Here is a 26,023-nt window from a genome sequence, read left to right as displayed (position 1 = left end):
TTCCCCGTTTCCCGCCGAGGGACCGGCGCCCAATGCACTACCTCAACCCAACATCACGGGAGAACCTCGAAACCACCCAACGCAACCAATGTTTCTGTCCGCGAGAGGGCCACCCCGGGCAGCGGAAGGAAAGGGGAAACTCAATCTCATTGAAGAAAGATTGAGGGCTGTTGAAGGGTTTGGCAACTATCCATTCGCAGACATGACCGACCTATGCCTGGTACCGGACGTTGTCATCCCTCCGAAGTTCAAAGTACCTAACTTCGATAGGTACAAAGGGACGACTTGTCCTAAGAATCACCTAAAAATGTATTGTCGCAAGATGGGTGCATATTCCAGGGACGAGAAGTTATTGATGCATTTCTTTCAAGATAGCTTGGTCGGGGCAACAGTCATCTGGTACATTAATCTAGAAGCTTCCCGCATCCACACCTGGAAGGATCTGATTACCACATTCCTTAGGCAGTATCAGTACAACTCTGACATGGCTCCCGACCGGACCCAGTTGCAAAACAAGATTAAAAAGGAAAGCGAGTCCTTTAAAGAATATGCTCAGCGTTGGAGGGACCTAGCAACACAAGTAGCCCCTCCCATGGTCGAGAGGGAAATGGTTACTATGATGGTGGATACCTTGCCTGTATTTTACTATGAGAAATTAGTGGGCTACATGCCTTCCAGCTTCGCGGACTTGGTCTTCGTCGTAGAAAGGATCGAGGTGGGTTTGAAGAGGGGAAAGTTTGATTACATCTCCCTGATAGGTACCAGCAGTAGGAGGACCGGAATAGTTGGGGCAAAGAAGAAAGAGAGAGATGCCCTTACCGTCACTTCAACACCTGAATGGCCCAAGCCACCGCAAACCCCCCACGGTACCCACCAATATGCGCAACATCACCCAAGTCTTTCAGCTCGCGCTGAGGTCTCTTCTGATACAACACTCACCCAACCAAGGGCGCCCACACCCCCACAGGGGGGAGCTCTTCGGGCCCCGGCTCCGACTCGGCCTCACCCGACCAACAATGCTCACTTTGGCGCAAACACAGCAAGGAACTTTTCGCCAAGGCAGGCACAGATCTTCGCCCCGATCCCAATGACATATGGGGAACTCTTGCCATCTCTCATCGCCAACCAATTAGCCATGGTGGTCCCGGGAAACATCTTCCAGTCCCCGTTCCCAAAGTGGTATAACCCTAGTGTGACCTGCGCATACCATGGGGGGACCCCGGGCCACTTGATCGAATAGTGCTTAGCCTTGAAAAGCAAGGTCCAAAGCTTGATAGAGGACGGGTGGTTGACTTTTCAAGAGGACGAACCCAACATAAAAACAAATCCGCTTGCCAATCATGGAGGGGGGCGGTTAATGCCATCGAGGTGAGTGGGTCACACAGGCCCAAGCTTTTGGAGGACGTAAAGACCCCTTGAAGGTTTATCTACAAGGCCTTGCAAAAGGTGGGCATGATTCCCTGCGGCGGGCGCAGAGAAGACTCTTGCTTAATGCATCCGGGTGTACTGCATGACATGGAAACATGTTCGGCAGTAAGAGATCTATTACAACATATGATAGACCAAGGCCGGCTTGAGGTCGGCAGTGAGAGGGAGGAGGAACAACATGTATACATGCAGTCGGCAGATGAAGAAGGACCTAAAAAGCCTAAACCCTTGGTAATACACTTCACCAGGAACACGACTCCCCAAAGACCTCAACACCCCTCAGCAGTGTCGGGCGGTAGATCTATTCCATTTCCTTACGAGAACAACCGCGCAGTTTCGTGGAGGTATGCCCCTCCGAGCAGTAGGAAGGAAGAAGCTACCGATATCAGCTCACTATCGGCCAAAGTGACCAATATCACCGGGCTGAGCGGCATAACCCACAGCGATCGCGTGTTCACACCCCCTAGCCTGTCGATACAGCCCGCAAACACTAAAGGGAAAGCAAGGATGACGGAAGGACAAAATGTCAAAGTGATGCCCGCACCGGACGAGGATGTTCTGACGAAGGATCTTTCCGAGGGAAGAGAGGGCTGTGGCAAGAAAGAGGTATCACTCGAGGAGGCCGGCGAGTTCCTTCACATTATCCAACAAAGCGAGTTCAAAGTCATTGAACAACTCAATAAAACCCAGCTAGAGTCTCCCTTCTGGAACTCCTCATGAGCTCTGAGCCTCATCGAGCTTTATTGTTAAAAAGTCTTGAGTGAAGCTCACATAGCCCAAGACATTTCCGTAGAAGGCTTTGGGGGAATCGTCAATAACATCACAGCCAACAACTACCTCACCTTCGTTGAAGAGGAAATCCCCATCTAGGGGAGAGGACATAAAAGGGCTTTGCATGTGTCAGTCAAATGCATGGAACACGTTATGGCCAAAATACTCATCAACAACGACTCAAGCCTGAACGTGATGCCCAAAAGCACATTGGAGAAATTGCCATTTAACGCTTCCCATCTAAGGCCAAGTTCCATGGTGGTCCGTACCTTCGACGGCAGCCACCGAGAGGTAAGGGGAGAGATCGACCTCCCAGTACAGATAGGGCCTCATACCTGCCAGGTTACATTCCAAGTGATGGATATCAACCCGGCCTACAACTGTCTTTTGGGGTGTCCATGGATCAACTCAGTGGGAGTCGTCCCCTCCACACTTCGCCAAAAGCTGAAGTTTGTAGTGGAAGGACATTTGGTCATAGTATCCAGTGAGGAAGACGTCCTGGTAAGTTGCCCTTCCTCTATGCCATACGTGGAAGCCACAGAGGAGTCATTGGAAATGGCTTTCCAATCTTTTGAGGTAGTAAGCATCGCCTCCATAGATTCCCTCTCTAGGAAGCCCCGCCTATCCAATGCGACAATGATGGTGGCCCGGGTGATGTTGGGGCATGGCTACGAGTCCAGAATGGGTTTGGGCAAGAACAATGGCGGCAGGACCAGCCTGGTAAGCACCAGAGGAAACTACGGGAAGTTTGGGTTAGGCTATAAACTTACGCAGGCTGACATACAGAAAAATATCTCGAAAAGGAAGAACAAAGGCCAGGGCCCGCGGTTGGGACAGCGAGCCAAAGAGCCCCCGCCGTGCCACAACAGTAGGAGCTTCATAAGTGCGGGTTTAAGACACGAAGGTCAAGTCGCCGGGATATGCAATGATGACTCCACAAGGAGATCGGATTTGGTACGGCCATGCCCTCCCGGTTTCCAACTAGGAAATTGGCGGGTGGAGGATGATCGAGGCCGTACCCGAATCAAATAAACATGAAAATGCAGTAACTAGGAAGTGATCCTAGGTCATTTCCCAACGAGCAATGATAAACCAATTGTTCATAATATACTTGCAGTAACAGTAATGATGGGGGGGGTTTGGTTGTTTTGTGATTTAAGGAGCAGAACAAGTAAACTGGAATACGAAACTAATAATATTAAAAATGGGTTGTTTCCTCTGGTTCAAAAGTCATTCTCTTATCCTGGGTTATGGAGAATTCGTCCGTAACAATTAACCACTTAATCCAACCCTATTTCAATTTACTAAGCAAAAATCAACCTAGGGTTGTCAATACGTGATTAGGCACCACATACACCAGTTAGCCCTTCGTCCATTAAGCATGAACGCAAGTTAGGCTCAGAGGCAATTAATCGAACATGAAGCGTGCACTGATTAATGTTCACAAATTTGGGTTAACTGGTGAAGGGAAAACTGCAGGGAACCACATTATAAACGAAACCTCAAAGAGAGTTAGGCTTCTTCCTCAGAAGGAAACAACACCAGAATATGTAGCCTTCCATAGATTCAAACAGAAAATGGAAATGAAACATGAAGCAGAAACGTAAATAAACAAAAACGTAAATGAGAGTAGAAGAAGAAACAAGAACGAAATTGTAATTAGAAGCAGGAAATGGAAAATTACACTAAGAACGAAACAGTAGCATTGGAACAGAAAAACTTCAAAACCATAAACCCTAAGCTCTGAATAATAGTCTCACAGAATGCCCTGCACGAATCCCAAGGCTGCTATTTAAAAAAAAAAGTCACTCAAAGTCACTGGGCCCTATTACAATACTCTGGCCCAAAATGAAATAAACACTGAACCACATAAAATAAAATTGCGAAATTTCCTAATTAGAAATTAACTAAGGTAAGTGCTGCTTTATTTGCCCTCTTCAAGTCCACAACCAAAATCCGGATTAAGCCCAATGTTTCATTAATTCCTGAAATTAGATTAAAAACATCAAATTAGCTAAATGAGCCTAAATAATAAAACTGCCTAATTAATTGACAATTAAGACCAATCAGTAATTAAAATGGTGCAAAAAGGGTTTAGAAAATAGAAGAAAATGATGGCACATCAGAGGAACGCTCAGACGTTTACACGACAAGCATAATGTAACCTTTTGTAGCTTTAAAACTCTACGGTTGGGCCTAGGCTTTAGAGTTTCCTTTTGTTAAGGCATTATGTATTTTGTTCTTGAAGTTATAATATAAAGATCTTTCTTCATCTGTTCTTGCGCCTCTACCCATTCTCATTCATTTGCATGTTTATTTTCTTGTTACGCTTAAAACGATACAGATCCGACGATGAGTCCCACGAATGTACTAATACCGGGGACTCGGATGTCGATTTCGAGCAAGAACATGTCGAACGGAGAATGAAGAGGACGGGGATGTGGGGCTTCCCCCAGAGCTGGAGAGGATAATTGCTCAGGTGGACCGTGAGATGAGGCCGCATCAAGAAGAGACAGAACTCGTAGACTTAGGAACCGACAGTGGGAAAAAGGAAGTAAAAATAGGCACGGGTATGACCGCACACGTCCGTAAAGAGTTAATGGCCCTGCTGAAAGACTACCAAGACATCCTTGCCTAGTCGTACCAAGATATGCCCAGTTTGAGTTCTGACATTGTACAACACAGACTACCTCTGAATCCTGAGTGTTCCCCGATAAAGCAAAAACTGAGGAGGAACAGGCCCGAGACGTCCCTGAAAATAAAAGAAGAAGTAAAGAAACAATTTGACGCTGGCTTTCTGGCTGCCGCTCGGTACCCAGAATCGGTTGCCAACATTGTACCAGTCCCTAAGAAGGATGGGAAGGTACGAATGTGTGTGGATTATCGGGACCTAAATCGAGTCAGCCCCAAAGACAATTTCCCTCTGCCACACATTGATGTCCTCATGGATAATATGACCAATTTCGCTTTGTTTTCCTTCATGGACTGTTTCTCCGGTTACAATCAGATAAAGATGGCACCAGAGGATATGGAAAAGACCACTTTCGTCACCCTGTGGGGAACGTTCTACTATAAAGTGATGTCCTTTGGGCTCAAAAACGCTGGGGCAACCTATCAACGGGCTATGGTGGCTTTGTTCCACGACATGATGCACCGAGAAATCAAAGTCTATGTAGACGACATGATCGCCAAGTCTAAAACTGAGGAGGAACACCTTGTCAATCTGCGGAAGTTGTTCGAAAGGCTTAGGAAGTATCGATTGAGGTTGAACCCCACTAAGTGCACCTTCGGGGTCAAGTCAGGAAAATTACTGGGTTTCATCATAAGTCATAAATGAATAGAGGTGGACCCCGAAAAGGTAAAAGCCATCCTTGAGATGCCAAAACCACGTACCGAGAAGCAAGTCCGAGGTTTCCTAGGGCGTTTGAACTACATTGCCAGATTCATATCACAGCTCACCGCTATCTGTGAGCCGTTGTTCAAGCTCTTATACAAGAACCAATCCATCCACTGGAATGAGGACTGTCAAGAGGCGTTTGGAAAGATTAAACAGTGCCTCGTGAACCCTCTCGTGCTTATGCCGCCAGTGCCCGGGAGACCTCTCATCTTGTACATGACGATTTTGGACGAGTCAATGGGGTGCATGCTAGGGCAACATGACGAGTCTGGGAAAAGAGAGCAAGTCGTCTACTACTTGAGTAAGAAGTTCACGGCCTGTGAGATGAACTACTCCCTGCTGGAAAGGACATGTTGTGCTTTAGTCTGGGAATCCCACCGTTTAAGACAGTACATGTTGAGCCATACCACCTGGCTGATATCCAAGATGGACCTGGTCAAGTACATCTTTAAGAAGCCCGCTCTCACAAGGCGGATCGCCCGGTGGCAGGTTTTGCTATCCGAGTTCGATATAGTCTATGTCACCCAAAAGGTGATAAAGGGAAGCGCCTTGGCAGACTATTTGGCTCAGCAGCCTCTCAATGATTATCAACCCATGCATCCCAAGTTCCTGGATGAGGACATCATGGCCTCATTTGAAGAAAAGCTAGTCGAGGACAGGGACAAGTGGATCGTGTGCTTTGATGGAGCGTCAAACGTTCTAGGCCATGGCGTTGGGGCAGCATTGGTCTCTCCGGACAATCAATGTATACCTTTCACGGCCAGGGTAGGGTTCGACTGCACCAATAACATGGCTGAATATGAAGCATGCGCTCTGAGCGTCCAGGCAGCAATGGACTTCAACGTCAAGCTACTCAAGGTGTACAGAGACTCGGCGCTGGTGATTCACCAGCTGAGAGGAGAATGGGAGACTAGGGACCACAAGCTGATACCCTACCATGCCTATATCAAGGAATTGGCTGAGTTCTTTGATGAGATCTCCTTCCATCATGTACCCCGAGATGAAAATCAGATGGCGGATGTGTTTGCCACTTTAGCGTCCATGTTCCAACTGACACCGCACGGAGACCTACAGTACATTGAGTTCAGGTGTCGTGGCAGACCCACACATTGTTGTTTGGTGGAAGAAGAGCGGGACGGTAAGCCTTGGTATTTTGATATCAAGCGATATGTTGAAAGCAAAGAGTACCCACCGGAGGCTTCCGACAATGACAAGAGGACGTTAAGGAGATTGGCGGCTGGTTTCTTCTTAAGCGGAAGCATACTATACAAGAGAAACCATGACATGGTTTTGCTCTGATGCGTGAACACAAAAGAAGCTGAGATCATGCTAGGGGAGGTCCATGAGGGCTCTTTCAGTACGCACGCTAATGGGCACGCCATGGCTAGGAAGATCTTAAGGGCGAGCTACTTTTGGCTCACCATGGAGAGCGATTGTTGTCTCCATGTGAGGAAGTGTCACAAATGCCAGACGTTTGCGGACAATGTCAACGCTCCGCCCTTGCCTCTGAATGTTTTGGCCGCACCATGGCCATTTTCCATGTGGGGAATAGATGTGATCGGGGCCATAGAGCCCAAAGCTGCGAATAGACATCGCTTCATCCTAGTGGCAATTGATTACTTCACCAAGTGGGTCGAAGCCACTTCATACGTTAGCGTCACGAGGAGTGTGGTAGTCAAGTTCATCAAGAGGGAGATTATCTGTCGGTATGGTTTTCCGAGGAAGATTATCACAGACAACGACACCTACTTGAATAACAAGATGATGGGGGAAATATGCGAGGAGTTTAAGATCCAACACCATAATTCCACACCCTACAGGCCCAAGATGAACGGAGCAGTGGAGGCAGCCAACAAGAATATAAAAAAGATTATCCAGAAGATGACCATGTCATACAAGGATTGGCACGAGATGCTCCCATTCGCGCTACATGGTTACCGAACCTCAATGCGCACATCAACCGGGGCATCACCGTTCTCGTTGGTATACGGGATGGAGGCTATGCTACCGTTTGAGGTGGAAGTCCCGTCATTAAGAATCTTGGTGGAGTCTGGATTAAAGGAGTCGGAGTGGGCCCAAGCACATTTTGATCAGCTTAATCTCATAGAAGGCAAGCGTTTGGCCGCCATGAGCCACGGACGTTTATATCAGAAACGAGTAAAAAGCGCTTTTGACAAGAAGGTACGCTCGCGCAGGTTCAACGAAGGGGACCTGGTACTGAAGAAAGTCTCCCAAGCCCTGAAAGACAATAGGGGAAAGTGGGCCCCAAACTACGAAGGGCCTTTCGTCGTAAAAAGGGCTTTCTCCGGAGGGGCCTTTATGCTTGCTGTCATACCCTAATTTCGTCCGGGGACCTTTGCTCGATGACGTGCGACCATTCTTTGGTCCTCGTGAGGTGCTTGGCACCCATCATTAGGCAATTTGTGAAATTCCGGGACATGCCGAAAAACCAAAAAATATTGATGCACAATCCGTAAGTTTCCGTGACACACCGGAAATCAAATGGAAGCATCGTTGCATAATTAAGTGAGGTTCCGTAACATTCCGTAAGTCAAAAAGGGGATGATTATGTAATCCGCAAGGTTCCGTAACATTACGGAAAGAAAACAAGTATCGTTACGAAATTCGTAAGTTTCCGTAACTTTACGAAAAAAGAATCACCAAAAAACAGCAGAGGGGGGTGTACTTAGTAAAAATGGGGGTGCAAATAGCACCCAGGCCCACTTGGGCCCTCCAGAAGATTCCTCCAGAAGGCGGTTGCTTCTGGAGGAAGCAACCCTGCTCGCCTGGGCGAGCTGAGCTCGCCTGGGCGAGCTGGGCGGCAACCACCTCCCCTATTTTGCTATAAATAGGGGAGGAAAGCAAGAAGGAAGGGGTCCAGCCCCTTAGGCACTTCTCTCTCTTTCGAATTTGCTTGGAAAAATTGTTTCCGTGAAGAAAATCTAAGCCGAGGCGCTTCCGAAACGTTTCCATAACGTTTTCCGTGAGGAATCTCGCAAAGGTTTCAACCGTTCTTCGACGTTCTTCATTCGTTCTTCATCGTTCTTCGATCTTCAACGGGTAAGTACCTCGAACCAAGCTTTTCGATTCATTCTATGTACCCGTAGTGGTCCACATTGTGTTTCGTGCATTTTCATTCTCGTTTTGTTTACTTTTTATACCCCCTGTTGACATGCTTAAGCCGTTTTGCTCAAGTCATTTCTCGCTTAACTTAAAAATAAAATAAATTTCCACCGAACGTTTGAATTATATTATCCGTTAACTTCGGTTAAAATCAATTCCGACCGTTCGGTCGTGCCGTAACCACGTTGGAAATCAAAAAGAGGTAAAAAAACAATATAATAATCAAAAAATATCTTTTTAGTGAAATAAAGTGGAAAATCAATCGGACGTTTTCTCTTTGGGATTTCTCATTCTTAATCGAATTGATTAATAACTAAAGTGAAACTAAGGCTAAAATCAACTCGCCTAGTCAAGCTCGTCCACAAAAATAGGCTTTTGAAGTTTGTCATTTCAGTTTCTCACTAAGTAAAATGGATCATTTTTAAGGTCCAACGCCTTAAAATGATCACCACTTAAGTAAAAAAGGCATCACTTGATAAAAAAGAACTACGTAGGTCTGATTTTCTCATCCCAAATTGAGGAATACGTAGGAGCAAAGGGAAACACCCTTGTCGACCACAAAAAAAGAAAAAATATAAAAAGGGTATAAAGGATATATGAATATAAAAGGGAACATAAAAATCAAAGTCATGTTTGCACATTCGATTAAAGGCTGCCGTCCCTTGGGACGGACGTGTGGGGTGCTAATACCTTCCCCGTGCGTAAATACAACTCCCGAACCTTTTCACTTAAAAGTTCGTAGATCGCGTCTTTTCCGGTTTTTCCGACGTTTTCCTCAAATAAACGTTGGTGGCGACTCCGCGCGTATTCCTTTCGTGGAACACGCATCCCGCGAGTCTCGCGTCGCCCTCCCGCCGAAGGGTAGGTTGCGACAGTTGGCGACTCCACTGGGGACTGTTTTTTAGAGAGTTAGGCCATTTAATCTTGTGCAATGTTTTATCATGACTCTCTCCTTTGTTGGTTTCCCTTTATTTGTCTTATGTTCTTGTGTATATAAACTATTTGTTGCTTTTAGTGTGTTTTAGAATGTATGCATGAGGTAAATATTTATTCATTTGATGCACACAAACACTAACACTATTTGCACACACTGTGAGTGAAAAAGGGCCCTATACCCGGGTTCATGGGAACATAAGGAGTGGAGGTGAATCTGTGATCATGCTAGGTCTCCGACTTGCTTGATTACAGTGAACCCTCATCTAGAGCTTTTCTCTTTGAAAACTTATTGTTGCTAGTAGTCCCTACTGCTGCAGTATGTTCTTCGAAGGGGATGATACCTCTAGAAACCATCAAGAGAGATATGACTACCTTGGGGATTATTGCTAAAAGCCTAGTTAGTTCTCTCCCTTATAGGTCCCTTAAATAGGGGCACGAAGCAAACACGCTGCGTGCCATTTTTCACACTGCCATGCATAAGTATCATATACCCTTTTGCTTATATTTGTTTGTGAATATTGTCGTACTATGTACATCCCCGTGTTGTGCCTTTCGCATATGCATCATGCGTGGGTTTCGTCTTTGATCCCCTCACTTTAGCAAACCGACGGAGGGTCCGTGTCGCCTTCTTAAAAAACATACGTTGGGTGCCATGCTGCCCAAACGTTGTGTCCAAGAAGGAAACAATTTCTCGGGCTCCCGTATTCGTAAATTGCATCTGTGTCATATGCATTTCTTCATGCATTCATCCATTCCACCCATGATAGATGTCGGAGTTTTGATTCGCACTAGATTTTATTTCACTTTAGTAAAACATGGGATCAAGTCGAAAGCCTTCGCTTAAAAAGAGGTTTTATCAAGTCAAAATCAAGAGCTTAGAGGTCACCAGTTTACGAAAGTTGGGGCAATTAATGGGTCAACTTCAACGGCAAGCCTTCTGCAAAGCCTATGGTAAGCATTTTGGGACCTAGCTAGGGTAGAAGTCTCCATGGAACCAATTGCCTCCCTCGCCCAGTATTATGATCAGCCGTTGAGGTGCTTCATCTTTGGGGACTTCCAGCTATCACCAATGGTGGAAGAATTTGAAGAGATCCTAGGATGTCCTCTAGGGGGAAGGAAACCATACCTCTTCTCAGGGTTCTACCCTTCATTGGCCAGAATTTCTAAAAAAGTCCAAATCTCGGCGCAGGAATTAGACCGCCAAAGGCAAGTCGAAAATGGGGTGGTCGGAATACCGAGAAAATATTTGGAGGTAAAAGCAAGAATCTTGGCAGATAAAGGCGAATGGACCCCATTCATAGATATTCTCGCACTGTTGATTTTCGAGGGAATCCTATTTCCAAATGTGGATGGGTTGGTGGACCTAGCAGCGATCGACGTTTTTCTCGCCTATCAAAAAAAAAATAAAAAAATAAAAATAAAAAAAGGGTCCGGTTGTCGCTATGCTAGCCGACCTATATGACACCTTCGACCGAAGATGTGAAGAAAGCAATGCAAGGATTGTTTGCTGTGCTCCAGCTCTCTATGGGGGGCTGGTTTCACACCTTTTTCTCCAAGAAGGTAGGCCCGTCTATCCGCTACAAGGTTACCGCTCGTGCGTCAAAAAAGGAAAGGCGAATTGGGACCAACTCTTGGCTAGCATAGGGGGGCGTCTGTTAATTGGTTCCCTCGCTAGAAGGAAGGAAGAATCAAGATTCTATCTTCATGCGAAGGATGTCCAAATGTTCCCTTGATGGGAACAAGGGGTTGTATTAATTATAATCCCGTTCTCGCCATAAGACAGCTTGGCTACCCCATGAGAGGAGCGCCATTAGACGAAAGCATCACGCCTTTCATCGCATGGGGTTTTAGTGACCACAACGCGAGGGTACTCCAAGGAGTTTGCAAGGCATGGGATGCGGCGTGAAGAAAGGACAGAGAGCTTAGGGGAAGCAGTAATGGGATCATCGGTGGCTATCATAAGTGGCTGAGAGTCCGGACACAAGGATTGGATTGGCTCCCAAATCTAAAGACTGTGAGAGACGATTAGGTTAAAGCTTCGGAAGAAAGTGATGAGGTACAAGCCCTAAAGGCAGAGCTTGAAAGAGCCTGGGTAGTCGAAGAGAAGTTCAAGTCCATAGCCATCAAAGTCTGAAAAGAGTATGATGAACTAAGGGATGTCAATATGGCCACCGATGAAGCCTTGGAATGAGAAACCAAGAAGGCCCGAAAGGAAGAACACGACCAAAGCAAAGTTTTGAGGGGCTTTATAGGGAAGCAATAGTAAGCTCAAGCTCCGAAAAGGTAAAAGGAATCATCACGGGTCAAAGGCATGATCTTGAAGGACGAGCTAAAGGCTTACCTTAGGTCGAAAAGAAATTTGTCCCAACAGTTAAGCGAGACTGAAGGGAATATGTGGGCCGTCATCGATGAGTGCAAAAAGAAGCTAAATCTAGCGGCGACTCACGAGCAAAGGCTAGAGGATGAGTACGCCAAGATATTAGCAGAAAGCGAAGCAAGGGAGAGGGTAATTGATTCATGGCACCAAGAGGCAACAATGTGGACGGACCGATTTGCTCTTACTTTGAACAGGAGTCAAGAACTTCCCCGATTGCTAACCAAGGCCAAAGCAATGGGGGACACCTACTCCGCTCCCGAGGAGATCCACGGACTTCTCAGCTATTGTCAACAGATGATAGACATAATGGACTATATGATTAGAAACCGCTAGGAAGTTTGTATTGTCGCTCAGATCTTGACTAGTTATAACTTTTTGAATAAAATGAGTTTATCCCACGTTTTTACTCCAAAAATCAGTGCGAATCAAGTCACTCCCGCATTTTATCTCTAGCATGCATTGTATGTTGGTCTCGTCCTTTGTCACGGGAAGCCGGAAGGTCCATATCACCTTCTTAATTGTACACATGGGGCACTGCGCCCCCAAATGCACAAGTAAGAAGAGATAATTTTCCGGGCTCTCGTGTCCGTAAAATGCATTCATATCATGCATCGCATAAGCATCTCTTCATAACATCATAATGGACATATCCTGCATTTGTCCGTTATCATATTCCAGCCTCACATTTTGCATGAGTCATGGCATCATCATGCATATGCGTTCAACAAACTTTTTGATCTGCAAAATTGCATACCATTTGTTTTCATGTTTGCTCATCCTTGCGTTTTCCTCTACAAAACAAAAACAAAGAAGGGGGAAGCGTGAAACTTCACGCTACATTCTTAGTTTCATGTGTTAGGAGCCAACCATGTTGGGATCATAAACACACACACACAACAACAAAACAAAATAATTGAACATGGTACCTAATGCATGGTTAACTAGGAAATGGTGTTTCTTCAGGCATCTCAATTTCATAATTACATTTTCCGTGCATAAGCTTAAAGTATGCCCGAGTCATTCATCCCTATGAGATGTTGTTGAAGTATTGGCGATCAGAATTGCCATTCCTTGGATTATAGGGTTGAACCAAGCTCATGCTTTTACAAAAAGGTTCATCAAGTCAAGTTGAAATATGGAAGTAACCGTCCTGCAAAATTGGGGCAAAAGATGAATCGAGTCACATCACTGCTTCGTCTACTGCCAAACATATTTAGGATTGTTGATGTCCTTGTTACTTCCAGTTTCACCTTGACAAAGATGTCATGGATCATGTTGGAAATCTAAATTGATTCAACCCCATATCCTGCGTAAAAATTCGCAATACTTCAACTGTACATCATTCGCATACATCCATGCTTTTCATTGGTTGCATTGCTCATTGCATTCTTTCCTTGAAAAATAAAATAAAATAAAATAAAATGAACTTAATCATTGTTATAAAAAAGAAAAGGACACGCTTTACGGCGCCCTTACCGAACTCGTGCTAGAGCTAGAGTAATGGGTGAAGCAGAAGAGGTGCAAGAGAAGATGAAGGCCGAAAATGGAGGCCATAAAAGAGCAAATGGCCACAATGATGGAGGCCATGATGAGCGTGAAGAAGATAATGGAAGCCAATGCGGTTGCAATTGCCGCTACCAGCGTTGTTGCTAAGGTGAACCCGACGTCCCCATCCGGCCTCAAGCAAATGAATCATCCAACCTCAAATATGGTAGGCAAAGATTTAGGAAGTACGGGCGGCCCCCATGATGTGCAAATTCAAAACGAGCACGCCTTCCCGTCATATGGCTTGCCTCTCAACTATACGCCACCCAATGTGGCGTACACTCCCAATAAGAATGTCAATAACTCCACTCCTATACCCATTGAAAGCCAGCAACCCCAAACTGATCATGCACATGTCTCTTAAACTGTGGAAGAGACCCATGAAATTCCCCATCACAATCTAGCCGACTTCGAGCCTTGGCTCGGATATACCACTGAAGGGCAAGCAGTTGGTGGTATACCCCTACAAAACCCTTTGGAGGGCCCTCAGTATCGCCCACAACCACAACCATTGCATTTTGCGGTGGGAAGAGCCCCTCCTGCTATGGCCGAAAAGGGAAAGGCGGATCATCAAAAGGAAAGGCTCAGGGCCATTGAAGGAGGTGAAGATTATGCCTTTGCTAAACTAGAAAAGTTGTTCCTAATACCCAAACATGGTCATTCCCAAGTTCAAGGTGCTGGACTTTGACAAGTACAAGGGGACTACTTGTCTCAAGAACCATCTAAAGATGTATTGTCAGAAGATGGGGGAATACGAAAAAGATGAGGAATTGCTGATACATTCCTTCCAAGAAAGTCTTACTGGGGTAGCTGTTACCTGGTACACTAACTTGGAACCTTCCCGAGTCCATTCTTGGAAGGACCTAATGGTTGCCTTTGTTAGGCAGTATCAGTACAATTTTGATATGGTTCCGGATAGGATGCAACTACAGAACATGTGCAAAAAGGGGGACGGATCATTCAAAGAACACGCCCAAAAGGTGGAGGGATCTGGCGGCCCAGGTGGTACCCCCAATAATGGAAAGGGAGACGATAATCGTGATGGTAGACACATTATCGGTACTCTACTATGAAAAGATGGTGGGCTGCGCACCCTCAAAGCTTTGCAGATTTGGTCTTCGCCAGTGAAAGGATCAATGTGGGTCCGAAAAGAGGCAAATTTGATCATCCTACTAGGACGACTGAGAAAACTGGGGCAAATAAAGAGGGTGAGGATGAGGGAGAAACCCATGCTGTGACTGCCATTCCTGTACGGCCAAATTTCCCACCAACCCAACAATATCTTTACTCAGCCAATAACAAACTTTCTCCTTACCCACCACCCAGTTATCCACAAAGGCCATCCCTAAATCTACCACAAAGTCTGTCTACTGCACTTCCAATGACGAACACCACCTTTAGCACAAACCAAAAAAACACCAACAAAAAGGAATTTTGCAGCAAAAAGCCTGTAAGGTTCACCCCAAATTCCGTTGTCATATGCTAAACTTGATCCCATATCTACTTGATAATTCAATGGTAGCCATAACCCTAGCCAAGGTTCATCAACCTCCATTTCTCCGAGAATACGACTCGAACGCAACGTGTGCTTGTCACGGAGAAGCCCCGGGGCGTTCCATTGAGCATTGTAGGGCTCTGAAGCGTAAGGTGCAAAGTCTAATTGATACGGGCTGGCTGAAATTTGAGGAGAATTGCGTGTAAATCCTGACATTGACAAGAAATGCCACACATGGGGCAATTTTGAAAGCTGTTGTTAGGTGTCCCTAATGACTCATCAGGGTTTCCAAGTTTATGCCATTATTGTAAACCACAGCTACAATGTTAAATGAAATGGATAAAGTTGATATCTTTGTCCCTCATCCTCTCACAAACGCATGTTTGCTTATTCAACTTTCACCGGAATGTGGGTGTAAGCCATTGGTCTGTTTGCTCAAGCAACCTGCGCTCCTGAGTGTTGACTTCCAAGACCGTTCAATCAGAGATTACTCATCTTGCACGTTGGTGGGGGTGCCGTAAAACAACGAGCAAAGTTCAAAACAAATAAGTTTCAAAATAAAAAATAAAAAGGCATTTGATTGACTGTGCTTTCAAGACGTTCATGTGACCTCATTTTATCATCCTGGAAAGTTTGTCTTTTTAGAGAGAAGTGAGTTATCAAGAATAGGATGTTGGACAAATGGCTTCAGTAACCTTGAGAAGAAGAGGGGATTGAATTAAGATACGAATATTATTCCCCAATTAAACTTTCACTCTCTCTTTTCGGATTAACAATGCACATAGGGACAACCCTTCCCTTGTGTTCAAGAATCCCCTACAACAAGAGACCCACGGTCTCTTAATCCCTTTTCAGAAATAAGAAGAAGAGAAGAAGAGGTCTCTCGTAAAAGAGGTAAATTGTAAAATGAAGATCAATCAAAAATTCCTATTTGAATAAGCAAGTGGTTGACCAAGGAATCTTTTTGAGAGGATAAGACATTTCAGTTCAGAAAAACTCTTGATCTTTCGAGAGGATAAAACTGTTTGGGCAATGAAAACTCTCTTTAAAACATTTGAATGGCCATTCATAAAACATTTGAATAGATATGTCTCTTGGAAATTATTTTCTGAAAATCCCCTCTGGTAATCAATTACAAGACTTATGTAAACGATTACAGGTTTTAAAAATTTGAATTAAAAACATTTTCAACTGCTGGTAATCGATTACCAGAGAGCAAATCTCAATTTGAAATGATAGAATTCTTTGGTCAAACCTTTTGTTTTTCAATTTGGAAACTTCTTCCTACGATTCTAGAGATCAAATTGATCATATATCTTGATTTCTTGTCTTGAATAAAACTTAGAAGCACTTGATCCTTTAGCATCATCGAGACATCAAAACATCTTGCTTCTACATAGGAGTCATTTGACTTAATCCATCAACTGAAAGATCCTTCAATTATTTCTCGTCCTTGGAAAATTCTTTTTTGCAAGAATCAACTGCTTCTTTCATTCTTCCTCACTACGAGGTCGTGAAAACAAGACAACAATTGGTACCTCTAAGCCCTACACTGGGGCAACGAAAGGCACCATGCAAAAACTTCAAGCAAACCTAGGGGCAGATTAGAAGTTCTCACCCAATAGGTTCCCAGCTACAAGGTCATGACGAAAGACAACGATTGGTACCTCAAAGCCTTACACTGGGGCAATGAGGGGCACCGTGCATGAGCCTCAAGTGAACATAGAGGCCGATCAAAAGTTCTCACCCATCGATGTTTTTAACAAAAAAAAAGGGGGGGACAAACCCTAGGATTTCAATGGATTGATCAAACATCAAACGACTCCATTGCCGTCACTCCAAAATGGTCAAGTGACTAAATCAAACAGAACACACACTCTGAGGGAGTTCCCGGAGAGATTTGCAAAAAAGATAGGATGAGGTTGCATGAATTATCACCTCTTTCAAAAGGACAGTCAATCTGTGTTTTGAAAAAAAAAAAAAAAAAAAAAAAATCAAAATCAAAATCACAAAATAGGGAAAGAATGTCATGAACATTGTACAATTTTCCATAACATTGCATTATTGCATACAAAGCCTGCATTTACTGCATTTCAACATGAAGGTTGCATACATTTGCATCCCCAAAAAAAATCATTATGTTCATATTAGGTAATAAGTGAATAGATGAGAGGCCCTCTCAAAGAGTCGACCTCTTCCTTTCTTGTAAAGTCCTTTGGTACTTGTACCTATTGGCTCACCTCCAGAGGACTACATGTCCTCGCCTTGAGAGGGCTGCACGCCCTCACCTTGGGTACTAGTTACCCTCACCGTCAGAGGGCTACACGCCCTCACCTTGAAAGGACTACACGTCCTTGCCAGCAGAAGGCTACACGCCCTCACCTTGGGTACTGGTTACCCTCACCGTTGAGAGGACTACACGTCCTCGCCTTGAGAGGACTACACGTCCTCACCATCAGAGGGCTGCACGCCCTCACCTCTAGAGGACTACATGTCCTCGCCTTGAGAGGCCTACATGCCCTCACCTTGGGTACTAGTTACCCTCACCGTTGAGAGGACTACACGTCCTCACCATCAGAGGGCTGCACGCCCTCACCTCCAGAGGACTACATGTCCTCGCCTTGAGAGGGCTACACGCCCTCACCTTGGGTACTGGTTACCCTCACCGTTGAGAGGACTACACGTCCTCGCCTTGAGAGGACTACACGTCCTCACCATCAGAGGGCTGCACGCCCTCACCTCCAGAGGACTACATGTCCTCGCCTTGAGAAGGCTACACGCCCTCACCTTGGGTACTAGTTACCCTCACCGTTGAGAGGACTACACGTCCTCGCCTTGAGAGGACTACACGTCCTCACCATCAGAGGGTTGCACGCCCTCACCTCCAGAGGACTACATGTCCTCGCCTTGAGAGGGCTACACGTCCTCACCATCAGAGGGTTGCACGCCCTCACCTCCAGAGGACTACATGTCCTCGCCTTGAGAGGGCTACACGTCCTCACCTTGGGTACTAGTTACCCTCACCGTCAGAGGGCTACACGCCCTCACCTTGAAAGGACTACACGTCCTTGCCAGCAGAAGGCTACACGCCCTCACCTTGGGTACTAGTTACCCTCACCGTTGAGAGGACTACACGTCCTCGCCTTGAGAGGACTACACGTCCTCACCATCAGAGGGTTGCACGCCCTCACCTCCAGAGGACTACATGTCCTCGCCTTGAGAGGGCTACACGTCCTCACCTTGGGTACTAGTTACCCTCACCGTCAGAGGGCTACACGCCCTCACCTTGAAAGGACTACACGTCCTTGCCAGCAGAGGGCTGCACGCCCTCACCTCCAGAGGACTACACCTCCTCGCCTTGAGAGGGCTGCACGCCCTCACCTTTAGAGGGCTACGTGTCCTCATTTTCAGTGTGCTCGACATCTACACCTTAAAAGAATTTAAGGTCCTCTGCCCTTAAATGCTTAACCGAGACTGGCACTTCTGGTTAAGGGGCCAGTAGTTTCCTTTTAACGGTTCCTGGGCCACCCCCTGATATTGGAGGAGGGCCAACTGTGCGAGCACAACCAGAGAAGGAGGCTATCACACAGCTACTATGCATACCGGGGCAAGATTTCACCCGTGCCGCTGCAAAGAGACGAGTGCGGATCATGCGCACCAACATGACCACTCTTACACAGATATAGATGACATTGCTACTTAGCAACATTCTGCCCAGCGACCGCAACGCCAATCTCCCCCTGCAAAAGTATCAGTTAGTCTGTGTCGTCCCGACATGGGTAAGTATGCATATAGTTCAACTGATTTCTGATACCATCTATTGTTTGCAAGGATCGCACCCACAAGACACCCAGTGGACCCGGAAAAGTCCAACAGGGCCCTGGGGTTTCCAGCTCTGGTTACGGGCCTCTATCAGTCCTACAGGGTGCCCGTACCCCCCCGGCAAGGTTATGTCATCATAGGTAAGTATGCACATCGCTCAACTGATTTCTGATTTCATCAATTGTTTGCAGGGATCGCGACTGCAAGACACCTAGTGGACCCGAAGAAGTCCAACAGGGTCTTGGAGTTGTCAAGCTCTAATTACGGGTCTCTGTCAATTCTACGGAGTACCTGTCACCTCCAGCAAGGGCATCAGGCCCCCTACTAATCGAGCTTTCATCAAGAAGTACTGCGTCTCCAGGCAGGCGCAGGGCAAAACACCACAGCAGCCTGGGGATGGTCGGTAGCGGGCAATAGACGCACCGCCACCACCTTTTGAGTTCACCTCTGCTCATCCACAAAAAGGTTTGAGTATTGCCTACGACACATGGCCGACCCATAGGCGACCAAGTCCAAAGCCAAAGGTAAGCAAAGTACTAGGTCAGTGACCGACAAGTCATAAGGCGTCCAGCTAAAGACGTTAAAGAAGCGCTACTAGGAGGCAACCTAGTACCTTTTGAATCTATGCTTGTTATTTGATCACTTTTCATAGTAAGACACACCTAGTTGCTCATGATCCTAGGAATTTAAATAAAACGAGCACAAGCTCGGAAGGTAGTCATACCTCACAAAATATATATATGTATGTTTAGGTAGAAAGATACCTTAGACATGCATGTATGTAAACAAAAAGATACCTCACAAAATATATATATGTATGTTTAGGTAGCAAGATACCTTAGATATGCATGTATGTAGCAAAAAGCTACCTCACAAAATATATATATGTATGTTTAGGTAGCAAGATACCTTGGATATGCATGTATACAACAAAAATACCTTACAAAATATATATATGTATGTTTAGGTAGCAAGATACCTTGGATATGCATGTATATAGCAAAAATACCTCGCAAAAATATACACATGTTTAGGTAGCAAAATACCTCATGAAAAAAAAAAAAAGGAGAGAAGAAAAGAAAACAAACAAGAAAAAGAAATAAACAAATGATAATGATAAAAAAAAAAAAAAAAAAAAGAAGGAGAAAAAAGAAAATAAGTTGTTAAGCTGAAAAACCAACATGCTTTTGAAAAGAGACGATTTCCAACTTTTCTTTGAAAAAATTCATTGATCATAACCAATTTTTGGAAAATGTGTATACACCTGAAGGGTGAATGCTGTGAAGATTTTCCCAGACGCCCGAAATGGACTCGGATGAATGCACAAATTGATAAAAGAACATATTTTGGAAACATTGGGTTGATTAAAATAGAGGAAATGAATCCTGAGCCCTAGCATCACATGACCATAAAGATTTGACACTTGAGTGTCCGCATAGGTGCATGCATGACCAGTTTTGCATAAAGTTTCTAAATCATCATTTTTGCATTTGTGTCATGGAAATAATGTGGGGCATCCCTTTTTATCCTTGAACCAAGCCAAACCCCGACATGTATCATGTCTAGCCATTCTACAAACCCTGAGCCAAAATCCTGACTCACCATGAACCTTGACCTAGGGTGAGAATGTCAATCCTTACCCTCGGGAGCAAAAAAAGAAAAGAAGGAAAATTCCCCAATCAAAGAGTGGGAGAAAGCAAAAAAAGAAAAGAAGGAAAATTTCCAATCAAAGAGAAAGTCAAAAAGAAAAGAAAGAAAATTCCCAACCAAAGAATAGGAGAAAGTAAAAAAGGAAGGAAAGAAAGTTCTTGATCAAAGAACTAGAAGAAATGTGCAGAAAGGTCTTTTGACCAGACAATATCTGAACAATACAGAATTGTCACCAAATGAACGAAAAAAGAAGGAAAGAGAACCACAACCTAAAATAGTCTTCTCCCTTTGATTACCAACCAGAATCCCGTGCGCTAGCGACTTTTTTTTCTCGCCCCGCACTAAACAAAAACAGAAAAAGAAAAAAGCCAGAAAAATCAAAAGCCAAAAACACACAAAAGCCGAAAGAAGAAACCACCAAAAGAACCCATCCCCAAGGGAAGCCCTATTTGATCCATGATCACGCGTGTAATTTTTGATTTGATAGGAAATAATTTGCAAAGTCAAGTCATGACATATCTATGGTTCGGAATTAGGATGAAACACTTACCTGTGCGAGATTGATACACTTTGAGTAGATTTCTTCTATTTTTGTCAAACCCAGTGTTTCCTCTAAATGATCATTTAGAAACGAAATGCTAACATCCAAAATCTCATTTATGGTTATGGGAGATTTCATCAGCAGACTCTCCTTCCCCGGTAGACGCATTGTTTTTCACTCAAAAAAGCATATGCTGCTCTAAATCAGTTGGAATATTTGTCTCTTTGCTAAAGCATGTTTGCATTTTAGTGAAGAAAACAACGAGACTTTTTCAAGTCTCACAAGTTATCCAGAACTACGTAGGTCTGAATTCCTCATTGGAGGATACGTAGGAGCAAGAGCCTCGCTTTTGTCGACCACACCGCCTTTTGTTGTCATGACTCAAGAGCTGGTAGCCCGCGGAGATACCTTACGGTTATCCGCACCCTTTTTGTCATCCAGAGGCGGCGGGCCCGATGACAAGCAGAGACCAAGTTTGGTCATTCTGCACCCATGATACGCGGAGATACCTTATGGTTATTCGCACCCTTTTGTCATCCAGAGGCGGCGGGCCCGATGACAAGCAGAGACCAAGTTTGGTCATTCTGCACCCATGATACGCGGAGATACCTTATGGTTATTCGCACCCTTTTGTCATCCAGAGGCGGCGGGCCCGATGACAAGCAGAGACCAAGTTTGGTCATTTTGCACCCATGATACGCGGAGATACCTTATGGTTATTCGCACCCTTTTGTCATCCAGAGGCGGCGGGCCCGATGACAAGCAGAGACCAAGTTTGGTCATTCTGCACCCATGATACGCGGAGATACCTTATGGTTATTCGCACCCTTTTGTCATCCAGAGGCGGCGGGCCCGATGACAAGCAGAGACCAAGTTTGGTCATTCTACACCCATGATACGCGGAGATACCTTATGGTTATTCGCACCCTTTTGTCATCCAGAGGCGGCGGGCCCGATGACAAGCAGAGACCAAGTTTGGTCATTCTGCACCCATGATACGCGGAGATACCTTATGGTTATTCGCACCCTTTTGTCATCCAGAGGCGGCGGGCCCGATGACAAGCAGAGACCAAGTTTGGTCATTCTGCACCCATGATACGCGGAGATACCTTATGGTTATTCGCACCCTTTTGTCATCCAGAGGCGGCGGGCCCGATGACAAGCAGAGACCAAGTTTGGTCATTCTGCACCCATGATACGCGGAGATACCTTATGGTTATTCGCACCCTTTTGTCATCCAGAGGCGGCGGGCCCGATGACAAGCAGAGACCAAGTTTGGTCATTCTGCACCCATGATACGCGGAGATACCTTATGGTTATTCGCACCCTTTTGTCATCCAGAGGCGGCGGGCCCGATGACAAGCAGAGACCAAGTTTGGTCATTCTGCACCCATGATACGCGGAGATACCTTATGGTTATTCGCACCCTTTTGTCATCCAGAGGCGGCGGGCCCGATGACAAGCAGAGACCAAGTTTGGTCATTCTGCACCCATGATACGCGGAGATACCTTATGGTTATTCGCACCCTTTTGTCATCCAGAGGCGGCGGGCCCGATGACAAGCAGAGACCAAGTTTGGTCATTCTGCACCCATGATACGCGGAGATACCTTATGGTTATTCGCACCCTTTTGTCATCCAGAGGCGGCGGGCCCGATGACAAGCAGAGACCAAGTTTGGTCATTCTGCACCCATGATACGCGGAGATACCTTATGGTTATTCGCACCCTTTTGTCATCCAGAGGCGGCGGGCCCGATGACAAGCAGAGACCAAGTTTGGTCATTCTACACCCATGATACGCGGAGATACCTTATGGTTATTCGCACCCTTTTGTCATCCAGAGGCGGCGGGCCCGATGACAAGCAGAGACCAAGTTTGGTCATTCTGCACCCATGATACGCGGAGATACCTTATGGTTATTCGCACCCTTTTGTCATCCAGAGGCGGCGGGCCCGATGACAAGCAGAGACCAAGTTTGGTCATTCTGCACCCATGATACGCGGAGATACCTTATGGTTATTCGCACCCTTTTGTCATCCAGAGGCGGCGGGCCCGATGACAAGCAGAGACCAAGTTTGGTCATTCTGCACCCATGATACGCGGAGATACCTTATGGTTATTCGCACCCTTTTGTCATCCAGAGGCGGCGGGCCCGATGACAAGCAGAGACCAAGTTTGGTCATTCTGCACCCTTGTATCATCCAGAGGCGGCGGGCCCGATGATACGCGGAAATACCCGAGTGGTTATCCGTATAAACATTCTTTTGCTATCTGTAAGACAGAACGCTTGATAGCATGCAGAGACGGACATAGTCTTCTGCACCTTTTGTTCCTCCGGGAACAACAAGTCATTTACATGCGGAAATTTCATGGTCGCCCGCGACTCTCGTCAACCGAGAGGAGCGAAATTAGTGTCATACACTGATTTTCGGGGACCTTTGCTTGATGACATGCGACCATTCTTTGGTCCTTGTGAGGTGCTTGGCACCCATCATTAGGCAATTTGTGAAATTTTGGGAACAACAAGTCATTTGCATGTGGAGATTTTATGGTCACCCGCGACTCTCGCCAAATCGAGAGGAACGAAATTAGTGTCTTATCTTTACTTTCCTTTTATCTCCAATAAAAGACAAGTAAAGAGGGGCAACTGTCATACCCTAATTTCGTCCGGGGACCTTTGCTCGATGACGTGCGACCATTCTTTGGTCCTCGTGAGGTGCTTGGCACCCATCATTAGGCAATTTGTGAAATTCCGGGACATGCCGAAAAACCAAAAAATATTGATGCACAATCCGTAAGTTTCCGTGACACACCGGAAATCAAATGGAAGCATCGTTGCATAATTAAGTGAGGTTCCGTAACATTCCGTAAGTCAAAAAGGGGATGATTATGTAATCCGCAAGGTTCCGTAACATTACGGAAAGAAAACAAGTATCGTTACGAAATTCGTAAGTTTCCGTAACTTTACGAAAAAAGAATCACCAAAAAACAGCAGAGGGGGGGTGTACTTAGTAAAAATGGGGGTGCAAATAGCACCCAGGCCCACTTGGGCCCTCCAGAAGATTCCTCCAGAAGGCGGTTGCTTCTGGAGGAAGCAACCCTGCTCGCCTGGGCGAGCTGAGCTCGCCTGGGCGAGCTGGGCGGCAACCACCTCCCCTATTTTGCTATAAATAGGGGAGGAAAGCAAGAAGGAAGGGGTCCAGCCCCTTAGGCACTTCTCTCTCTTTCGAATTTGCTTGGAAAAATTGTTTCCGTGAAGAAAATCTAAGCCGAGGCGCTTCCGAAACGTTTCCGTAACGTTTTCCGTGAGGAATCTCGCAAAGGTTTCAACCGTTCTTCGACGTTCTTCATTCGTTCTTCATCGTTCTTCGATCTTCAACGGGTAAGTACCTCGAACCAAGCTTTTCGATTCATTCTATGTACCCGTAGTGGTCCACATTGTGTTTCGTGCATTTTCATTCTCGTTTTGTTTACTTTTTATACCCCCTGTTGACATGCTTAAGCCATTTTGCTCAAGTCATTTCTCGCTTAACTTAAAAATAAAATAAATTTCCACCGAACGTTTGAATTATATTATCCGTTAACTTCGGTTAAAATCAATTCCGACCGTTCGGTCGTGCCGTAACCACGTTGGAAATCAAAAAGAGGTAAAAAAACAATATAATAATCAAAAAATATCTTTTTAGTGAAATAAAGTGGAAAATCAATCGGACGTTTTCTCTTTGGGATTTCTCATTCTTAATCGAATTGATTAATAACTAAAGTGAAACTAAGGCTAAAATCAACTCGCCTAGTCAAGCTCGTCCACAAAAATAGGCTTTTGAAGTTTGTCATTTCAGTTTCTCACTAAGTAAAATGGATCATTTTTAAGGTCCAACGCCTTAAAATGATCACCACTTAAGTAAAAAAGGCATCACTTGATAAAAAAGAACTACGTAGGTCTGATTTTCTCATCCCAAATTGAGGAATACGTAGGAGCAAAGGGAAACACCCTTGTCGACCACAAAAAAAGAAAAAATATAAAAAGGGTATAAAGGATATAAGAATATAAAAGGGAACATAAAAATCAAAGTCATGTTTGCACATTCGATTAAAGGCTGCCGTCCCTTGGGACGGACGTGTGGGGTGCTAATACCTTCCCCGTGCGTAAATACAACTCCCGAACCTTTTCACTTAAAAGTTCGTAGATCGCGTCTTTTCCGGTTTTTCCGACGTTTTCCTCAAATAAACGTTGGTGGCGACTCCGCGCGTATTCCTTTCGTGGAACACGCATCCCGCGAGTCTCGCGTCGCCCTCCCGCCGAAGGGTAGGTTGCGACACTTGCCAACATGGATGACGAGGAACTACCTTTACCCGTGAACTCCGACGTTGTCAAGCGATACTATGCTTAAGATTTGGGGCAATTAAGGAAGTCGCTACATGTTTTTATTTTCTGTGGTTTCCCCCATGGATTCCTGTCCTATGTAATTTTCTCATCACAGTCTTTTAAAGAATGTAGGATTGGGGTTTCTTTGTTTTGATCCTCGCTTTGTGCCTTAAAAGATGCGTAGTCCTTAATGACCCGAGCCTTTTCGCTCAGTCCATGGGGATGCCCCAAGCGCTTAATTGAAACTGAACCCGACAAGCTTTTGCTAAAGATTTATTGCATTTGAAAACGCTCATGCATAGGCATGTACATGCATATTTGTTATCTTGTGACAGGGACAAGATCATTTTAAGCAATGGTCAAATACTGTGCCAAATCCAAGACAGGGATGAATCAAGGTAAGTGGTAACGTGACCACGATTTGTTGCACAATGTCATTTCCTACTTTCAGGTACTTGGGGACGGGCACGAATGGACGCTAGGCCCATGATCAACATATCGATGTCCCGCGTCCAGCTCTGGACAAGCGAGAAGCGCTACTGGGAGGCAGCCTAGTATCCTTTAAATTTCTA

Source organism: Glycine soja, chromosome 13 (assembly GCF_004193775.1).
Source record: "Glycine soja cultivar W05 chromosome 13, ASM419377v2, whole genome shotgun sequence".
NCBI lineage: Eukaryota > Viridiplantae > Streptophyta > Magnoliopsida > Fabales > Fabaceae > Glycine > Glycine soja.
The sequence above is the reverse complement of the archived record's forward strand: the minus strand, read 5'-3'. Positions refer to the sequence as shown.